Here is an 18,290-nt window from a genome sequence, read left to right on the forward strand (position 1 = left end):
TAAGATTTTTGAGGTTGTCAAGGCTTTTGATGGTGGATTTCCAAGAATATTTCCTTCATAAATCCAAGATATCTCATTGTGGTCCTATTTGGAGGTTTGGGTGTGTAGTTTGATTTTCTAAAGAAAATATTGGGGATTTTGTGTTTCAAACATCTAAGATTTGCATCTTAGTATTGAAGTAGACCATATTCCATCCCTGAAACATTTGGTCTTGAGTTTTTGTCTTGTTATGCCTTAAAAAGGTGTTCTAGACTTTAAATTGGATCTAGTCTAGATAGTGTGGGGTTTGCGAACCATTGTGGAGCCCTAGGTTGTATTGGTGGAAAGTGGAATTGTAAACTTCTAAGTAACACATTTTTGATATAATTTGGGGTCTTTACTCCAAAAATTCTCTTTTTTCTCATCAAGAATATCTGATCTATGGATTTGGAATTTCCAGCCTCCATAGCTTTTTGCTTCTCTCTTTCTGTGATTGGTGCTTGCATGCAGGTGATTCTTGGGAGTTGTGGGGTTAATTTTTCATCAACTTCAATAGGAGCAATACAAATGACTAATAAGATAAAATGTGACAATATTTTTTGGGTTGAAGATCTTAACTATAATTTGTTGAATTTTTGATAGTTAAACAAACTATGTTACAGAGTTGAATTCCATTGCAAAAAGGCCAAGAAATTTGATGTTGATGATAAACTAATCGGAATGGTGATCAAACAAAAGGTAACTTGTTCTATCTAGATTTATCTAATGAGACATATTTTTTTGCACAACATCAAGATATTTGGTTATGACACAAAACATTGTATCATGTTAATTTGACAATTTGGTTAGCATTAGTAAAATGAAAAGAGTAAGAGGTTTGCCAAAACTAAAGAAACCTGATAATGCTATGTATTAAAAATGTCAATTGGGAAAAATGAAAAAGTCTAGTTTTAAGAGCAAAACATATTCATCTAATGATATCTTGGAATTGGTTAATGCTTCCTTATGTGGACCTATTGGTATTCAAAGCTATTGTGGAGATACATATTTCAATCTATTTGTTGATGAATGTTCTAGAATGATGTGTGTGATGTTTATTAAAGAAAAATTTGATTCTTTTCAGTTATTTAAGTCTTATTTGGCTGGAGTTGAAAAGGAGACATGGAAGAGTCTAAAGTGTCTAAAATCTGATAGAGGTAGTGAATTCATTTCCAATAATTTAACATATTCTATAATGATAGTGGAATCAAAAGATAAATGTATGCATCCAAGGCCCCTCCTCAGAATGGAATAGCTAAAAGAAGAAATAGATCAATTATGTACTATGTTAGAACATTGATGATTGAGAAAAATGTGTCATAGAAATAATGGAGAGAAGGTGTAAGTATAACTATCTATACCTTGAGCATAGTGCAAGTCAAGAGAGGTACAAATATTACACCATTTGAATTATGGTATGGTTATGCACCTAATGTGAAGTATTTGAAGGTTTTTGGTAGAAAATTTTACATACTTAAATATAATAGAAATAGAAAACTTGATGCTAAAAGTGATAAGGCATATTGCTAGGATATTTCACTAAGAGAAAATCTTATAAGTGTTTGAATTTGAATACTAACAAAGTTGTGAAAAGTGAAAATGTGAAAGTTGATGAATGTATAGAAAGGAATGAAATTTAATGTAAGACAAATCTAATAACCACATTCCATTCATATATGTGAATGATAGTGCTCCAAGCACTCCATCTGAAAAGAAAACAAAGCTAGAGTTCCACAACAGACTAGGAATGTTGAGTCACAACAACCAATTGCTAAGCAGTAGGTTGTAGGTTCCGAGCAATAGGTAGATGATACTGAGTCACAGATAGAGGAAGTTGAACATCAGAAAAAAATAATTTAGAACATGAACCCAAACTTGAACAAAAGAGAGGTAATGAGATTGAAATTACTTTTCAAGATGAACCTGTTGAAGAACAAAGAATAAAAGAGCATGTATTAGAAAAATATGTAATAAAACATCATGCACCTGAACAAATAAATGGAGACAAAGAATCTGGTGTTATGACAAGAAGAAGACTCAAAAGTGACACATGATTAATTTTTGAGTTCAAGTCCATATCTATGAAATATTATTTGGAGAATGAATATTGGATACAAGCAATGAATGAATATATTGGGAAGATTGAAAAGAATAAAACATGGATCCTAGTACCAAGACCTAAAGAATTTTTTTTTATTGGAACAAAGTGGGTATTCAGGAACAAGCTGAATGAAAAAGGTGAGGTCACAAGGAACAAGGCTAGATTGGTATACAGATGATATGCACAAGAAGAAGGTGTTGACTATGGGGAAAAATTTTCCCTGTAGCAAGGCTAGGAGTTAGGAAATTGCTTGCATATTATTCTTATAAAGGATTTAAGGTATATCAAATGAATTTCAAGCTATTATTTTGAAGGATTTGTGGATCCTAGCAAGAAAAATATGGTGTGTAAGATGCACAAATCTTTATATGGATTGAAACAAATTCCTAGAGCATGGTATGAAAGACTACATAACTATTTGGTGAATATTGGTTTTGTAAGAATAAATGACAACATGAATTTTTACTTAAAGACTAATAAGAAAAATGAGGTATTGTTATCTAAACTTTTTGTTGATCATATCATATTTGGAGGTAAGGAAGAATTATGCAAATATTTTCTTGATGAAATGAAGAAGGAATTTTAAATGTCAATGTTTGTAGAGATCAAATTTTGTTTTGTCTTACAAGTATATCAAATGAAGCAAGGCATCTTCATTACTTAGTCCAAATATATTAAGGACATACTAAAAACTTTTGGAATGGAAGATTCAAAACTAGTTAGCACACCTATGTCTGCTAGACATAAATTATCTAAGAATGATGATTCTACTGATATGAACCAAACATAATATAGATCAATGATTAGAAAGCTGTAATACGTTGTTCATAATAGACCTAATATTGCATTAGTAGCTGGGATAGTTGCATGATTTTTTGCGAATCCTATGGAAAAACATATGATGGAAGTAAAAAGGATACTAAGATATCTAGAAGGAATATAAGACTATGGATTGTATTACAAGAAGAATGATAGGTTTGAACTAAAGGTATTCATTGAATCTGACTGGGTAGTAAATGTTGATGATAGAAAAATAACAAGTGGAGGTGCATTATTTCTAGGAAAGAGATTGATTTCATGGACAAGCAAGAAGTAGAACTGCATTTCCCAATCAATAGCTAAAGTTGAATATGTGGTAACAATAGTGAATTATTCAAATATCATATGGATCAAGTAATTGTTGAAAGGTATGAAGGAAAAAATTACTTCAATCCAATGGTTATCTTGTAATGCACACAAAGACAAAGCATATTGCTATCAAGTATCATTGCTTGAGAGAGCTAGTAGAAGACAAAGAAGTGAAATTGGAGTATGTGAACACAAAAGAGAAAATAGAAGATATATTCACTAAAGCTTTACCTAAAGATGCTCATGAATATCTTAGAGGTAAACTGAGGGTGATTCCCCTAGATAAAGATACTTAAGCTAAAATGAACCATTGCATCAAATGTGCTAATCAAACTATCTTATAAATTGATGCAGATAGTTCTACTTTAGGAATTACCTAAGGTAGTAGTAAAGAAGGATAGAATGATAGATTATTCATATGAAGATGATATATGAAGAACTCAGAACTAACATGAATGTATCAACATGATAAATATGTATAATTTGAAATGACTTTAGCATTATTGTGAAAGAGGGAGATATTATCTAGTCACCAAGAGGGAGAAGATTTAATTCAATTACCATGAACAGGAAGAAATCATGAGGGAGATATTTTTTGGAGTTCTTATTGGTAAGGAACATATTAGGTGGGTTTAAACCTAATACCATGAAAAAAAAAGATAGGGACAAGTCTAAGGATCAGCTAAATCCTATATTCAACAAGGGTAAATCTTAGTTCTGTGCCAACATTAACAAAGTCATTGGGACTTACTTCACTTTATCCTCAACAAGGCCAAGGTAAGAAAAACTTAGGGATTGATCTTGCTAATTTAATACTCTTCTTCTTTAAAGATTAATCCCTATAGCAAAAATGGTCAATATTCTTCTATGATTTTCTGAAAAAAAATTCTTGGACATAGTAGCCAGCTATAACCAAAAACTAAATCCAAATAACTAATGAACAACACTCTAGTTATAAGTACATAAAATGGTAAATTGATTTTTTTGTTATGTATTTTTTGCAATCAAGTGAATCATCAACTTTTTCTTGAACTTTTAATAGACTAGTGTCTTATCCAATGGGATATATAGTCAAAGATTAGCAGATTTGGACCTTTTTTAATCAACTTGTCATTAAATTTGTCAACATTGAACTCTAAATTTCATTCTTACCATATAATTTTCACAAATCCTAAACCTTATCAATTACATAAAGCAATCACTTAATTCCTTGAATTAGCAACAATCATTAAGAGATATAAAATTTGTGTGAATTACATTAAACTGAATGAAACTTGTTCATTTCAGTCTTAGGATTATGAATATATGAGAAGGGAGATAAAACTCAAAGACAATGATATTTAAAGAAAAATATTTCTCTTCAAAATGTTTAGAATGCTAATTGAAACTCATAATACAACTCAAAAAAATAAGCCATTGGTACCAAATATACACTTTTTATATTCAAGTATGCAAGAACTGAATTCATTCACATAACTACAAAATAAATGGACAGACTATAAAATAAAACACGATCTTGAGAAAATTCTACTGATAAGTAACCTCTACTCCTCATCTTGGAAATCCATATGTAGGATTGTAACAACCTACAGATGAGAGGAGGACACTTGTCAAAACAAGAATGGATAACCAATGTGGAAAGATGGGAACAAGAAGATATATCGAACATTCTTTAAAAGATCGATCATAAAAAGAAAAGTAGTTGAGACAGTAAGTGAACATTCATGTCATGCTTTTCGATTTTTCTCTTATTTTTCCCTCACTGTCCTATATGAGAAATATCTCAACTACTTCCTACTAGAAAGGCTTTGATCTCTCCTATTCCCTCCCAAACATAAATTTCCCTTTTTGTGGCCACTCTATAGTTTTGACCTCTTGTAAATCCTAAGTGGCTTTGGTCCACCTAGCATCCATAATTACTTTAGGTTCAACATTAAATTTATTCAAATATATTTCTTCCTTAAAAAAGGAATCAATTAATTTATTGTATGGGAAATTAGAATTATCTTCAAAAACTGACATTATATGCTCCTGAGTTAAAATGGCACCAAAGGAATTGGACCATTCTTGCCAATCTATCACTATGTAGTAGCATCCAAAATTGGTGGTATATAAGGTTGTACTCCCTGAGATAAAAAATTTAATTTTTCCTGTATAATTTTTAATTTACCAGTGAAGAAAGCAATCAATTCCTTGACTATTTCCAAACCCTCTTTCATTGTGATTATTTTGTCAGGCAAATCTAGCTTTTTAGCCATTAATACAATGAGCCTCTCCAAAAAATGTGTGTATGGCCCCCAAAGATTAAATGTGGGTGATAGCCATGCAAGTGCCTCATTGTAAAATTTCTCAACACTTTCTAAAGCAATGTAAAAATTATGAGCCTATTGTGACATATTTTTGCAAAATTTCAATCCTGTGGCTTATCAATCTCTTAAGGGCAACTGTCCTTATCTCATCTCCTTGTTGAGTAGATGGAGCATCAATGGTCATTCTCCTTGGTTCTATTGTGTCCTCTTCTCCTAAATCATCTAAATAAGTTCGGGCTTCAAATGTGTTCCTAGTTGGTTGCTATTGATCTTCATGTTCGTATCCTTGTCCTATAGCAACTACTTGCTCTACCTATGCAAGTTTCTCTTTGAGAGATGCAACCTAATTTTCAAGTGCTTGGATCTTGGCCTCGAGCTCTACAATATTCTCCCTATATAAATGGCTCTATCTAAGCTCATCCTTATAGAGATTTCTTATATCAATGTAATCATGTATGGATTTAGAAAGTCTAGTTTCCATCTCCTCTACATTGGCTTCATTCATAAATGAAAAATGTTTCATGGCCTTAGAAATCTTTGTGCTAGAGGTGTCTTGTAGAGTCCATACAATCATATTACCTTATTTAGTGCTCTATACATCTATTAACTTTGGTTTATTTGCAGCTTGAGCCATACTCCAAATTGCCAGAAACTTGGTATCTATGTTAAAACCTATTCCTCTCTGCAATCCATCAACACCAAATGCTTCATATGAAATGACATTTCCTTTCCTTCTTATTTGATCAAGCATAAAAGCTTGCTTCATATCCCACCTAGGCACTAATAGCATTCCACTCCTTTGTACAAGATCTCTTGCCTACTCTAGAATCATGAGTTCACTCTCAAGATCATAGGCCTATAATTTCTCCACCAATTATAGCTTCTACTCATTTGATTATCCTAGCTTCATCTTCAACACCAACTCACTTTGTTTTATCTTGTACATAAAACTTTTGAACTTAGTAGATTTGATGAATTCATCATGTTTTAGGAACTGTTGGGCCAGAATGATCCTATCATCTAGCCTTGTTGTTGTTAGTTCTATGTCAGTGAGTGTACTCTTAGCTACATTAATCCTATCTTGAAAATAGTTCTGCCTTAAGTCAGAAAAATAATGACTATTGCTAGGTAAAATATGCAAAGTCCTATGTTTCACCTCTGTAGGGATATGGACAAATTTCTCAGGTAAAATATGCAAAGTCCTATGTTTCACCTCTGTAGGGATATGGACAAATTTCTATCTTTTATTTCCTTTTATGATCCATGATGCTTCAGGGACATCATCTTGTTCTATTTCTAGCATCACATAAGGTGTAGGGCTCTTCTATAGGTCCTTTAGGCATCTTGGTCATAATTTCAGCATGGTTAGTGACCATCTTCCTAGTCCTCTAAGAATAGGGGATATCCATATAGAATCCCATAAATTGGGGATCTGCTCTCTTCATTTCTCTTTCCACCATTAAGACATCATCTAGCTTTGCTAGCCTATCAACTGCCTTGCCCTCTACAACTATGTTTGGAATAACATCCTCATGGGGTAATTCCTTGGTGCTAGGTAGTACATAATTCCTTATCTCCTTAATGGTGACCCTTATCCAATTGTCAGGATCATACATTCTATAAGGACAGGTTGAAAAATTGTAATGATGGAGGAAGGCATGGATCTAATCTAGGGCCTATTTTCCAATTGTAAAATCCCCCACCCTAAAAAATCTACAAAAGAAAGTGCCCTTATGTACTTTGGGTCCTAGATACTCCCTATTGACCATAAAAAATTTCCATATGAATTCTATTATACCCAGTCTAGGAGGGATGAAATTTGGTAATATATGGGGTGGTTGCGGAAAACCATAGACTCTCATTAAATAAAAAGTTGGAAATAAGAAAATATCCTCCCAGTTATTGTCTAACCTTTTACCCTTAGGAAGTAGGGCTAGCCTCAAAAAGCCTTTTAAAATCTTAGGTGCCCTAAAGTAACATAGATCTAACATTCTCATTATTACAACACTAAAATTATTAAAGAATGAAACATAATCAGAAAAATGATAATTACTATCCCTTACCTATGTCCACAACTAAATTGGTAAGTCTCCATTTGCATTAGAAGTAGGATCAATGAAATCAAGTCTCACATACCCTACATTCTTGTAGAGGATCAGGTGCATTAGCAATGAATAATGATGGAACTTGGAATGTTTTAATTGTCCACTTTGAGCTTGGGCAATATTTTCTTTCATCACCTCCAAAATGTAGTTAACATAGTCATACTCCCCCCCATGGTAGGAGTCTAACACATCTCTAGCAATTATGAATTCAACTCCATAGACCATATCAGTTCCATCTTTGCCAATCATCTTGTGGACATCATATACTATTTTTACGAAGTAATTTTTAAATTTGCACAAAGGCATTATTTTTTCAACCTTCTTAGGGTAATCATCCACATTCTTTAAATCCATTGGAATATGCTATAGCATAGATTTCCCAGTGCAAGCCTTGGTATTCTCCTCAAACTTCCTCTACAAATCCTTCAAATCTACAAGCTAGCCCATGGCCCCATCCAATCCAAAAGCTTTAATGAATGATTCACAATCAAGTGTACAAAGAATAGTTTGATCTTTCCTTTGAAAAGATTTGGTATCCAAATTATAGCAATGAAATAGGGCCTTCATCAAGTCCACATCCACAAAAAATGAATCTTCTTCTCTCTATTATAGTAGAAATACTTGAAAAGTTCAGAACTAGTGACACTAGGGCATACAAGTTCTCTACAAATAGCATCTGGGTCAATAAAGGCATGGTCTTCTGCAACATTAGTTTTGGAAGAACTAGGGAAAAGATTAATCCATTCTTCAACAAAACTATTTGGTTTGCTTTGTCATGATTTTCTAGCCTTAGAAGTTGAAGTTTTTGCAACCCCCACTTCTAATGATTGAATTTATTCCACCTCTTTATCAAACATCTTGATAATATGCTGGAAAAATATGGACTCCACTCCTAGGATTTGAAAATAATTATCTGTATACACTGATAGCTTTGCAATTGCTCAAAATCTCTTTCTCTATAAATGGAAAACTATAATTGACAAATAGGAAAGCCTTTATAACTTAATGCATACAATCAATGTTCATCTTTGCATTGATTTTCAGCATGCTAGATACATAAGATCAACTTATTCTGTCACCTTAGGGGAGGTTTTCCATTACTATCCAAAAATGTACTTTTTGTACCATATTCAAATATGATTGGTCAAGAAGCTTGTTGTTGTATCCAGCTCAAAAAAGTGACTAGCAAATTTTATGTTAAAATAGGGTCTACGATCTTACAATCATCACTGAACTCTGCATATTATGTTATAGATGAAGAAATAGTTTCTCGATGTTATGACACCTTTGAAAAAACCCTTATGAAACAATCAAAAGCCATGGTAAAAATCTCTACGATCTTATAGCTCCTTAGTTGTCATAGAGTTAGTGCTGACTTTTTCTTCCTTTATGATCTTATGGTAGGTGGCCATCTATCACTTTGTAAGATCTCCAATTACCCTTCAAACTCTTACAATACTATGAGAAACTATTACCTTTCTTTACCATAGCATTGTGGGCCTTGTCTTTTACATTTATGATCTCATGATCGTGGCTTTTTCATAGCATCAGAGAATTTTATGTGTTAGCTTGCAATTTTACAATAATCTGTCGTAAATTTGGAGATCACATTATGTTGCATAAAAACTTACACAACATACAAATCTGGCCCCATTAGTCTGACTAAGCATCTATTTGGTGTATGCTTCATAGTTTGGTCAATCAAAACTTGACAACTGTCACCTGTCTAACAACATACTATTACTTTTTCCTATCTTCTATCACCTTAAAATCCTACAATCATAAGTGTCCCATAGAATCATAACATTAAAACATTACCTTAATGACCTTATGATGCTCATAGCTCCATAACATCGTAGCACCTTCTTTCTCTATCTCCAATGTCACAATTGCCTCCATTGTCATTGCATATTAGAAGAAGAATTGGGAACTATTTCAAACTAACATATGATCATATGATACAAAGGGAATTGTAAGATTAGAACTTAACTTTCTCATCCATGATATTACAACACAATTCTTATCTTGAGATCGGAAAAATAAAAACATTTTTCCATGATCCTTCACTAACCCCTTTGTCATTACATCATAGAAGTGTTGACATTATAGTCATGTTTGTTATTAGTGACATACACTTATTTAGATTGTAAGTATCTACCAAGAATATTGTATAATTAACAGTGTTAACTAAGCATTTCAGTATCTACCGAATTCTTCAGTTCTTACCAAGTCCCTTGGATAGTTTTCAGTTTGCACTAAGCAGTTACTACAAAGTTATTGATCAGTAGTGTAAATTGAGCATATCTATGTATGTCAAATTTATAAGTGCAAACTGAGTTGTGCAGTGCTTACCAAGTTCAAAGTTGATGTGATATGAGTCTAGTGTTAACCGAGCTACTCAGTGTTAACCCAGTGACTTAGTTTATACCAAGCTCATAGTGATTTAGTTCATATGCCGAGTTTCATAGTATTCATCGAGTCACTAGTGCATATCAAGTTCAAGACTATTTGGAAGTGAATAGTATGGACCAACCTTGTATGTCTACTGAGTGCATGATGATGCCGAGCTTTGATAGTGGATGCCGAGTATCAAAACCTCACTAAGCTACTCTTCTAAACTTGAGTTTTTTCATTTGGGCTGACTTTGTGTATTTTGTGTAAACTTGTATTGTGGCTGATTTTGTAATTTGTAATTGGATTGATATATATGTAATGTATTGTATCATATCTAAAGTCTTGGCATAGAAATATAAAATAAGTAGAGCAACAAATTACAAAGGCTACAATAGTATAAGGAGAAACACATATTTATCTATCATAGAAAGGTGATTTCTACACTTAGACGAATCTCATTCAGAAAACCAAGTTGCAGATCAGAGATCGGCTACTATTTCATCCTAACAAGTGGATTAGTCAAATTATTTAATGAGGTAGACCTAATAGTCTTATATAAATCACTTTTTTGAGTGCATACTTCATTGTACGTTTGTAAATAATTTTGCAAGGTGGACCTAGCAGTCCTTATTGCTCCTAATAGGGTAGATCATTAGAAGTGATCATTGTAAGCCTCAACAAGCCAACTTTATACTACAGTGCTAAAGCTTGTGGGTATTATCCCCACCCCAGTTTTACTTTCTATTTGGAAGGTTTCTAGGTCACCAAATTTTGTGTCAAAATGCGTTACGTATGCTTTAATGTTTTTAGTTTCTCATGCATGCAATTAGATCAAAATACTGATGAAGGATTAATTGCTAATTAAATTTTATTGGTTACTAATTCACCCCTCCCCTCTCAGTAACTTAGCCTATCATAATATTTCCAACAAGAAGATGATGTAAAAGACAAGTAAACTTCTGCTTAGCTATAAACTTGGAGTTAGGGCTTAGACATGCTAGGGTTTTTCCTCTAAAAATGAAAATAAATAACATATAACCCTAACATCACAACACTCTTTTTAATAATATTTTCACCATAAAATTTTGAAATTTAAGCTTAGTGAAAATATGGGCTATCAAGATTATCAAAGATATTATTCAATAGATTGAAGATTGTTTAGAAGGAGAAGATCAAAATGAAAGAGGGAGATAGTGAAAAGTGTTACAAGAAAAATAAGTAAGGTAAAATAGGGTGTTTCTTGGTTTAGTACAAGATTTAGATTGCATGGTAAATAGAAGTATTCTAAGAGATGTCTAGAGGTGTTGCCATCAATGCCAAAGAGGGTGATTTTTGGAAACTACAATTAAAGCAATTGTTATATTGTCATTGATGTCAAACCTATTGGTGAGATAGTTTTCTACTTGATCTAAGTGTCATATCTATTTGATTGATGAAAAATATTTGAGAAGTTTTTTACAAAAAAAGATTCTAGAGGATAGGTTGAGTTATGAAGAGGAAACTATAAATGGACACCTGATTAGTTAGACTTTGATAAGATAAATTGATTTTTTAAATCACGGTACAAGTGGACAAGATAGTAATGCTCATGTCTTGAAAGTGTGAATAAAGATAGATCAAATGCATAGGCTTGACTGAGAAATAGAGGAAAATACCAAATGATTTTGAAGTACATGACAAATGATGCTAATATCAGTCGAGCTATAGTAAGTGCCAAGAAAAATTAGTATTGACCAAGCATCAGTATCAACCTAGTGATAGTGTATATGTTGAGAAAGAAGCTTTGTACTGACCAAGTAACCTAGTGATGACCAAGTATCAGAACTTAGTGTTGACCAAGGAATAATATTTTATCTTTTTATGAGAAATTTTAGTTCCCAACTAACTAAATTGATTTCTTGGGATATGGAATGTCTATTGAAGATAAGGATCTATGAGTTGGATCATTTAATTCTAGGAGAGGATTAGGTAAACAACCTAAGGACCAAATTCCAAGAAATTTTTCTAGAAAAAAGAGGAAAATGAAATGGCGATCAGATTCATTGTATATGATAAATTAAATTAAAAACCCTAAGATATATGGTAGTTTTTAAGTGCAAAAGATTAGAATTACATACTTAAAGAGGTACAGAGGCAAACTTACAATGTGTTTCTGTTTGTTTACCTATATGTGGATGCTTGCAAAGTTGAAGAAGTGACTGATGTTATTGATAGGAAAATCTAAGTAGAAAGTTGAGAAGAGTTGAGAAGAAGACTAATTTTTTGAAGGTTTGTCAAGTGAATCAAAGATAGAGATGAAAATGGAGGCCAGGCAGTGAATTAGTACATGAAATTTGAACATAGATCTATACATGCAAAGTGAGCTTTAATTAATATATCAAATCATGTTTTTACTTTCTAACAACTATGAACAATATTTGAAATCCTTTAATCAAGGTTGCCCTAATAGTCATAGTGACCTAATAGTCATATGTAAATCCTTTAACAAGGTGACTTTCTAATAGAATGTTTTAAAGTCCTCTAACAAGGCCACTCCTAATAGGGTGATTAAATCCCTTAACAAGGTCACATTTAATAGTGTGTTTGGTAAAATTTAACAGGGTTGGCTCCTAATAGAGCTCACTTTAGAAGAGTGAAAATTGGTGACATGTTTTTGGTGGTTTTTTTTAAAATTGAGTTTCCACATTAAATCCTGGTGTCAAACTTGTATTAATGTTATTACGGTGTTTTAGTAATTAATATTTACGTTATGTAAGTTTGTTATTTTAGAAGAGTAGATAGCTAGCTAATGTTATTGAAAGTCTATAGTAGAGACTAGGCAATGAAATGATACGATCTAAAGTTTTTTAATTGTTTGTTTGTTTAATTGGTACATCTGGACCTTAGATAGTTTATTCACCCCCCTCTCATTTATGTTAAATATTCTAAAAATATGAAGGTAATGAAGAATAAATTGAAGGAGGAGGAAAACTTATGTGAAATGAAAAACTAGGGAGACCAACACTTAAAGGAGTGGACACTTGGGTAAAAGTAGTAATATGTTGTAAAGGATATGTAGGTATGCTAGAAAGAGTGGTAGAAATTGATATAGAAGGTTCAATGACTGTGGAAGGCAGAGGATATCCTATCTCTTGAGCACATTTTGTAAAAGACTTCAAATGAGTATTAATTGTTACAAATGTTTTAAAATAACTGAGAGGGGGAGGGGGGGTGAATCAGTTATTCAAGGTCCAAATGTCCTATTCAAACTTTTCACTAAGTGTAGTGAACCCATTAAACCATTCATTCATCCAAGCTTTAACTTATCTAATCAAAAAGTTACTATAAATTAGCATGCAAGCATAACACATAAGAAATCAACACATAACACAGTAATTTACGTGAAAACCCAATTTGGAAAAAACCACCAGTACCATGCTACTCAATTCTCACTCTTTTGAAGTGATGCCTTGTTAAAGGTCTACCCTATTAAAGGCTTACAAAAAACTATGAAATGTGACCTTGTTAGAGGATTTAACCACCCTGTTAGAAGTGGGCCTGGTTAGAAGACTTTAGAACATTCACTTGGAATGCCACCCTATTAAAGGATTTAAAAATGGCTATTAGGCCAACCTAAGTCCATAGGATTTTTAGATCTAATACAATTGCTAGAGAGTATTAGAAAATCTTGACCTAACTACAACATACAACTTATCTTGTAGATCTCAAATCACTTCTCATCTCATACCCTTGCCTGGCCTTTAATCTCTGCAACTCTTGACAACTTGTCCTCCTTTCAAGCTTAGTCCTCTTGAGTCTCCATGCTCAATGTACTAGTGCAGTCATCTCTTCATGAACACTCCTAGAAGTAGAGCCTCTATGCTCTTCCTTCTCCTAGATGTCTCCTCCTTGACACCCTTCTAACCACTTCGCAGATTTGGCTCTTTAGTAGCAACAGTATCAACAACTCTTTGCTTCTTGGTCTATGAATTCTTAAATAGAAGTCTTGGAGTCCCTTTTCTTGCTCAATTCTTCTATTTTTCAATTTTAATTCAACAGATTAGGTAGGATTCATTAAAACTAACCCATATTCTATTTCCTCTAGAAACTTCTTGAATAATCCTTTAGAATTCACCCAAAAAATTGCTTACGTAGGATTCTGTGCCACCAACTCATCATCCTTATCTTCCAACTCATTCAAAAAATTCAATGTAACCACTATGTCTGCTTAGATTTAGAAAATCTTTGTCATTTGAAATAATTTAGTAGCTCGACACTATTGAAATACTGGTGCTTAGCACATATTGTGTTACTCATCATGAACTGTGTTTTTCTTGATGCTTGGCACCTGAAGATCACTCAACACTAACTAAATTTTTTTTGATGCCTGGCACTTGATCTTCACTTGACACATGAAGATCACTTGGCACACACTAGAATTGTGTACTATTTGACTTCTACTAAGAATTTTTTTGGCTTCAACTAACTTGCTCGACACCCACTAATGATCTTAGTTCAAGTTTTGCAGTCAACCTTGTTACAACTTCTTCCTCCAATGTTTTTAAGTGTGACCAACCTCTATATCCTTGAGTATGTCATCAATACATTACTTAACATTTGTCTTAACTAATCCTTGCACTTCATTACAACATCATAACTCAACCTTTCTCTTAGGTGCTCTTGTTACATCTTGTTGATCAAATCCTCTTCATCAATCAACTAAGTGATACTACTTGGATCTTATAAGAAAATATCATCCATAAAAATAGTAGGTTTGACATCAATGAAAAAACAATGATTGAAAACATTCTTTTACAACAATCTCCCTCTTTGATCTTCAACAACAATGGGCTTTTTGAATCAGATTTCTAACAATCTTCCTCTTTGGCATTGATGAGAAACCAAACTGATCAACCATCAAACTAAACTATTCAACCACAAGCTTAATAAGTTAGAACACTAAGTCAAATGTCAAAAATTAAATTGTAACATCACATCTCCTTCTACTATTTTGATTGCTTCATTTCAGCTTCTCCCTCTTTGCTATTGTAGACTTGTTCTTTGTCTTTCTCCCTCAATATTACTTAACTTTTGCTGTTGTGATCAACATCTTACAACTTCTCCTTCTCTTTTCTTTGATTAGTTTTAAACATCTTGTCCCTCTTTTTTGATTCTTTATCTTCAACAGTTGTTGATCAGTTATCTACTTCTCCCTCTTTGAAAACAATTCCAAAGATATATTAGCATCTTTAATAGGCAAGTGTAGCTTTTACAAGTTTATTCAATGTCTCCCTCTATCACATTGCTTGTGACTGATTTGAAATTTTAGCACTTCTTCTACTTTAGGCATGGATCCCAAAGTAAACATCCTCTGTATCAATGTATAAAATCTTCAACATTCAGCTTATTTGATGCAGGGCTTGCTTTTTGGTTCAAGTAGCCTTAGCTAGGGGTATCACCCCTAACTTACCTCTAAGATACTTAAAATAATCTTTTAGTAGTTCTTTTGTGAAGATATTAGCAATCTGTTCTTTTGACCTAACATATTCCATCTTCACTTGTTTGTCTTCCACCAACTCTCTTACATAGTGATACTTGGTTGCAATATGCTTAGTTTTAGCATGCATTACTGGATTCTGTGATATATTTATAGTACTTGTATTATCATAGTAAAGTATCACAGGCTCAATTACCTCTTCCTTCATACCTTGCAGAAAATGTATGATCCACATAATATTGGTGCAATTTATAGCAGCTGCCACATATTCAGCTTCAGTAGTGGAGTATGAGGTGTAGCTTTGCTTTTTGTTGGTCCATGTAATCAACCTCTTTCCTAAGAAAAGTGCTCCTCCATTGGTGCTTTATCTATCATCAATGTTACCTCCCCAATCTACATTAGTGTAGGCTTTTAGTTCAAACTTCTCATTCCTCTTGTAGTATAACCAAAGTCATAAGTTCCTTTTAGGTATCTCAATATTCTCTTCACTTCCATTAAGTGATTTTCTCTCAAGTTTGCAGAAAATCTTGCTACTATTCCAACAGCTAATGCAATTTCTGGTCTACTATGTACAACATATTATAGCTTTCCAATCATTGACCTATACAATGTCTAATTTACTTCAGCAGACTCATCATTCTTGGATAGTTTATGGCCTGTTGCTATTGGTGTGTTGACTAGTTTTGAGTCTTCTAGCCCAAATATATTGAGTACTTCCTTGATGTATTTGGATTGAGTTACAAATATGCCATACTTCAACTGATGTACTTGTAATCCAACAAAGAATTTGATTTCTCCAAACATTGACATCTTAAATTCATGCTTCATTTGATCAGTAAAATCTTTGCATAAAACATCTTTTCCTTCAAATATTATATCATCAACAAAGATTTCTGTTATCAAAATGTCTTTACCTTCCTTAGCTTTGATGTACAAGTTTTTGGTGTCATGTATTCTTTCAAACCCTATCTTCACAAGATATTTTTGTAACCTCTCATACCATGCTCTAGGTGCTTGCATTAATCCATAAAGTGCTTTGTGTAGCTTGCAGACCATTTCCTTGTTCTTCTTATCAATAAATCCCTTTAGTTTTTCTATGTAAACTTCCTCTTCCAGTATACCATTCAGAAAAGAAAACTTTATATCCATCTGGTAGAATTTAAAACCTTTATATGCAACATATGCAAGTAATGTTCTTACTCCTTCCATTATTGCAATAGGGGAAAATGTCTCTCCATAATCTAGTCCTTCTTTTGCATAACCTTTGCAAACTAGTACGGCTTTGTTTCTTGTTATCTCACCATTCTCATCAAGTCTGTTTCTAAACACCCATTTTGTACCAATCACATTCTTATAAATTGGTCTAGGAACTAGAGACCATGTTTTATTTTTCTCAATCTGATCTATCTCTTCTTCCATGGCTTTATACCAATCATATCTTATAGTGCATCTTTCACTATTTTGGGTTCAACCTTTCTTAACAAAAATGATTCACTTCTGAGCCTATTCCTTGTCATTGGTCTAACATCCTTGTCACCAATGATTTGATCTATAGGGTGATGTTTTCTCACATACTTGGCTAATCTGGGTTCAATCCTTCTTTCCATGTTTGATCGTTTAGCTTCAGATTCATTTCATTCTTCCTCATTTGGCATTTCAAAATCAAAATGAATATTTTGTACATTCTGTAGCTTGGCTTCTAAATGTAGCTTGACATTCATAGGCTGAGACTCAGTAGATACTAAAGCTTGTTGCTAATTTCCAACTTGATTAGCAACATTGTCTTCAACTGTCATTCCTTCATAGAAGTATACCAAAGTTCTATAATCCTCTATTTTTTTTGACTCATCAACATGAATTTATGCATGCTCATCAAAATTTACATTTGCACTCTTCACAACTTTGTTAGTGCTAGTATTCAAACACTTATATGCCTTACCTCTAGCGGATTATCCAAGAAATATGCCTTCATCACTTTTTGCATCAAACTTGTCATTTCTTATATCTTTCAGAATATAGCATTTACAACCAAATAATTTGAAATGTTTAACATTAGGTGAATGACCATACCATAATTCAAAAGGTGTTGCATTTCTACCTTTTTTGACTTGAACTCTATTCAATGTGTAGACTAAAATACTTACAACTTCTCTCCAATACTTTAATGCAACATTTTTCTCCATCATCAAAGTTCTAGCAAAGTCAATCACTGACCTATTCCTCCTTTCAACAATACCATTCCATGGTGGAGTTCTTGGTGTTGATGTTTATATTTTAATACATTTGTCATTGTAGAATGTTTCAAACTCTCTTGATGTGAACTGACCTCCTCTGTTTGGCTTTAGGCATTTCAGGTTCTTTCTTGTTTCCTTCTCAACTCTAGCCAAATACCACTTAAAAATTTTGAATGCATCCAATTTTTTCTTTAAGAACATAGCAATCATCATCCTGGAGTAGTCATCTACAATTAGTATTATGTATCTATCTCCTAGGTAGCTTTACACTTCTATTGGGCCACATAAGTCTATATGGACTAAGTCTAGTACTTCATTGGAAGTGTATGTTTTTCTTTTGAAACTATACCTAGTCATCTTTCCTAGTTGACATTGTTTGTGCATTGTGTTTTTATGTTTCTTCAACTTGGGCAACCCTCTAACTTTCTTTTTCTTGCTGATGCTAATCAGATTATTAAAGTTAACATGACATAGACCTTTATACCACAACCAAAAATCATCAAGTCTAACAAAAAGACATGTTGC

Source organism: Cupressus sempervirens, chromosome 7, assembly GCF_028749045.1.
Source record: "Cupressus sempervirens isolate cs-2001-9-10 chromosome 7, ASM2874904v1, whole genome shotgun sequence".
NCBI classification, from domain to species: Eukaryota; Viridiplantae; Streptophyta; class Pinopsida; order Cupressales; family Cupressaceae; genus Cupressus; species Cupressus sempervirens.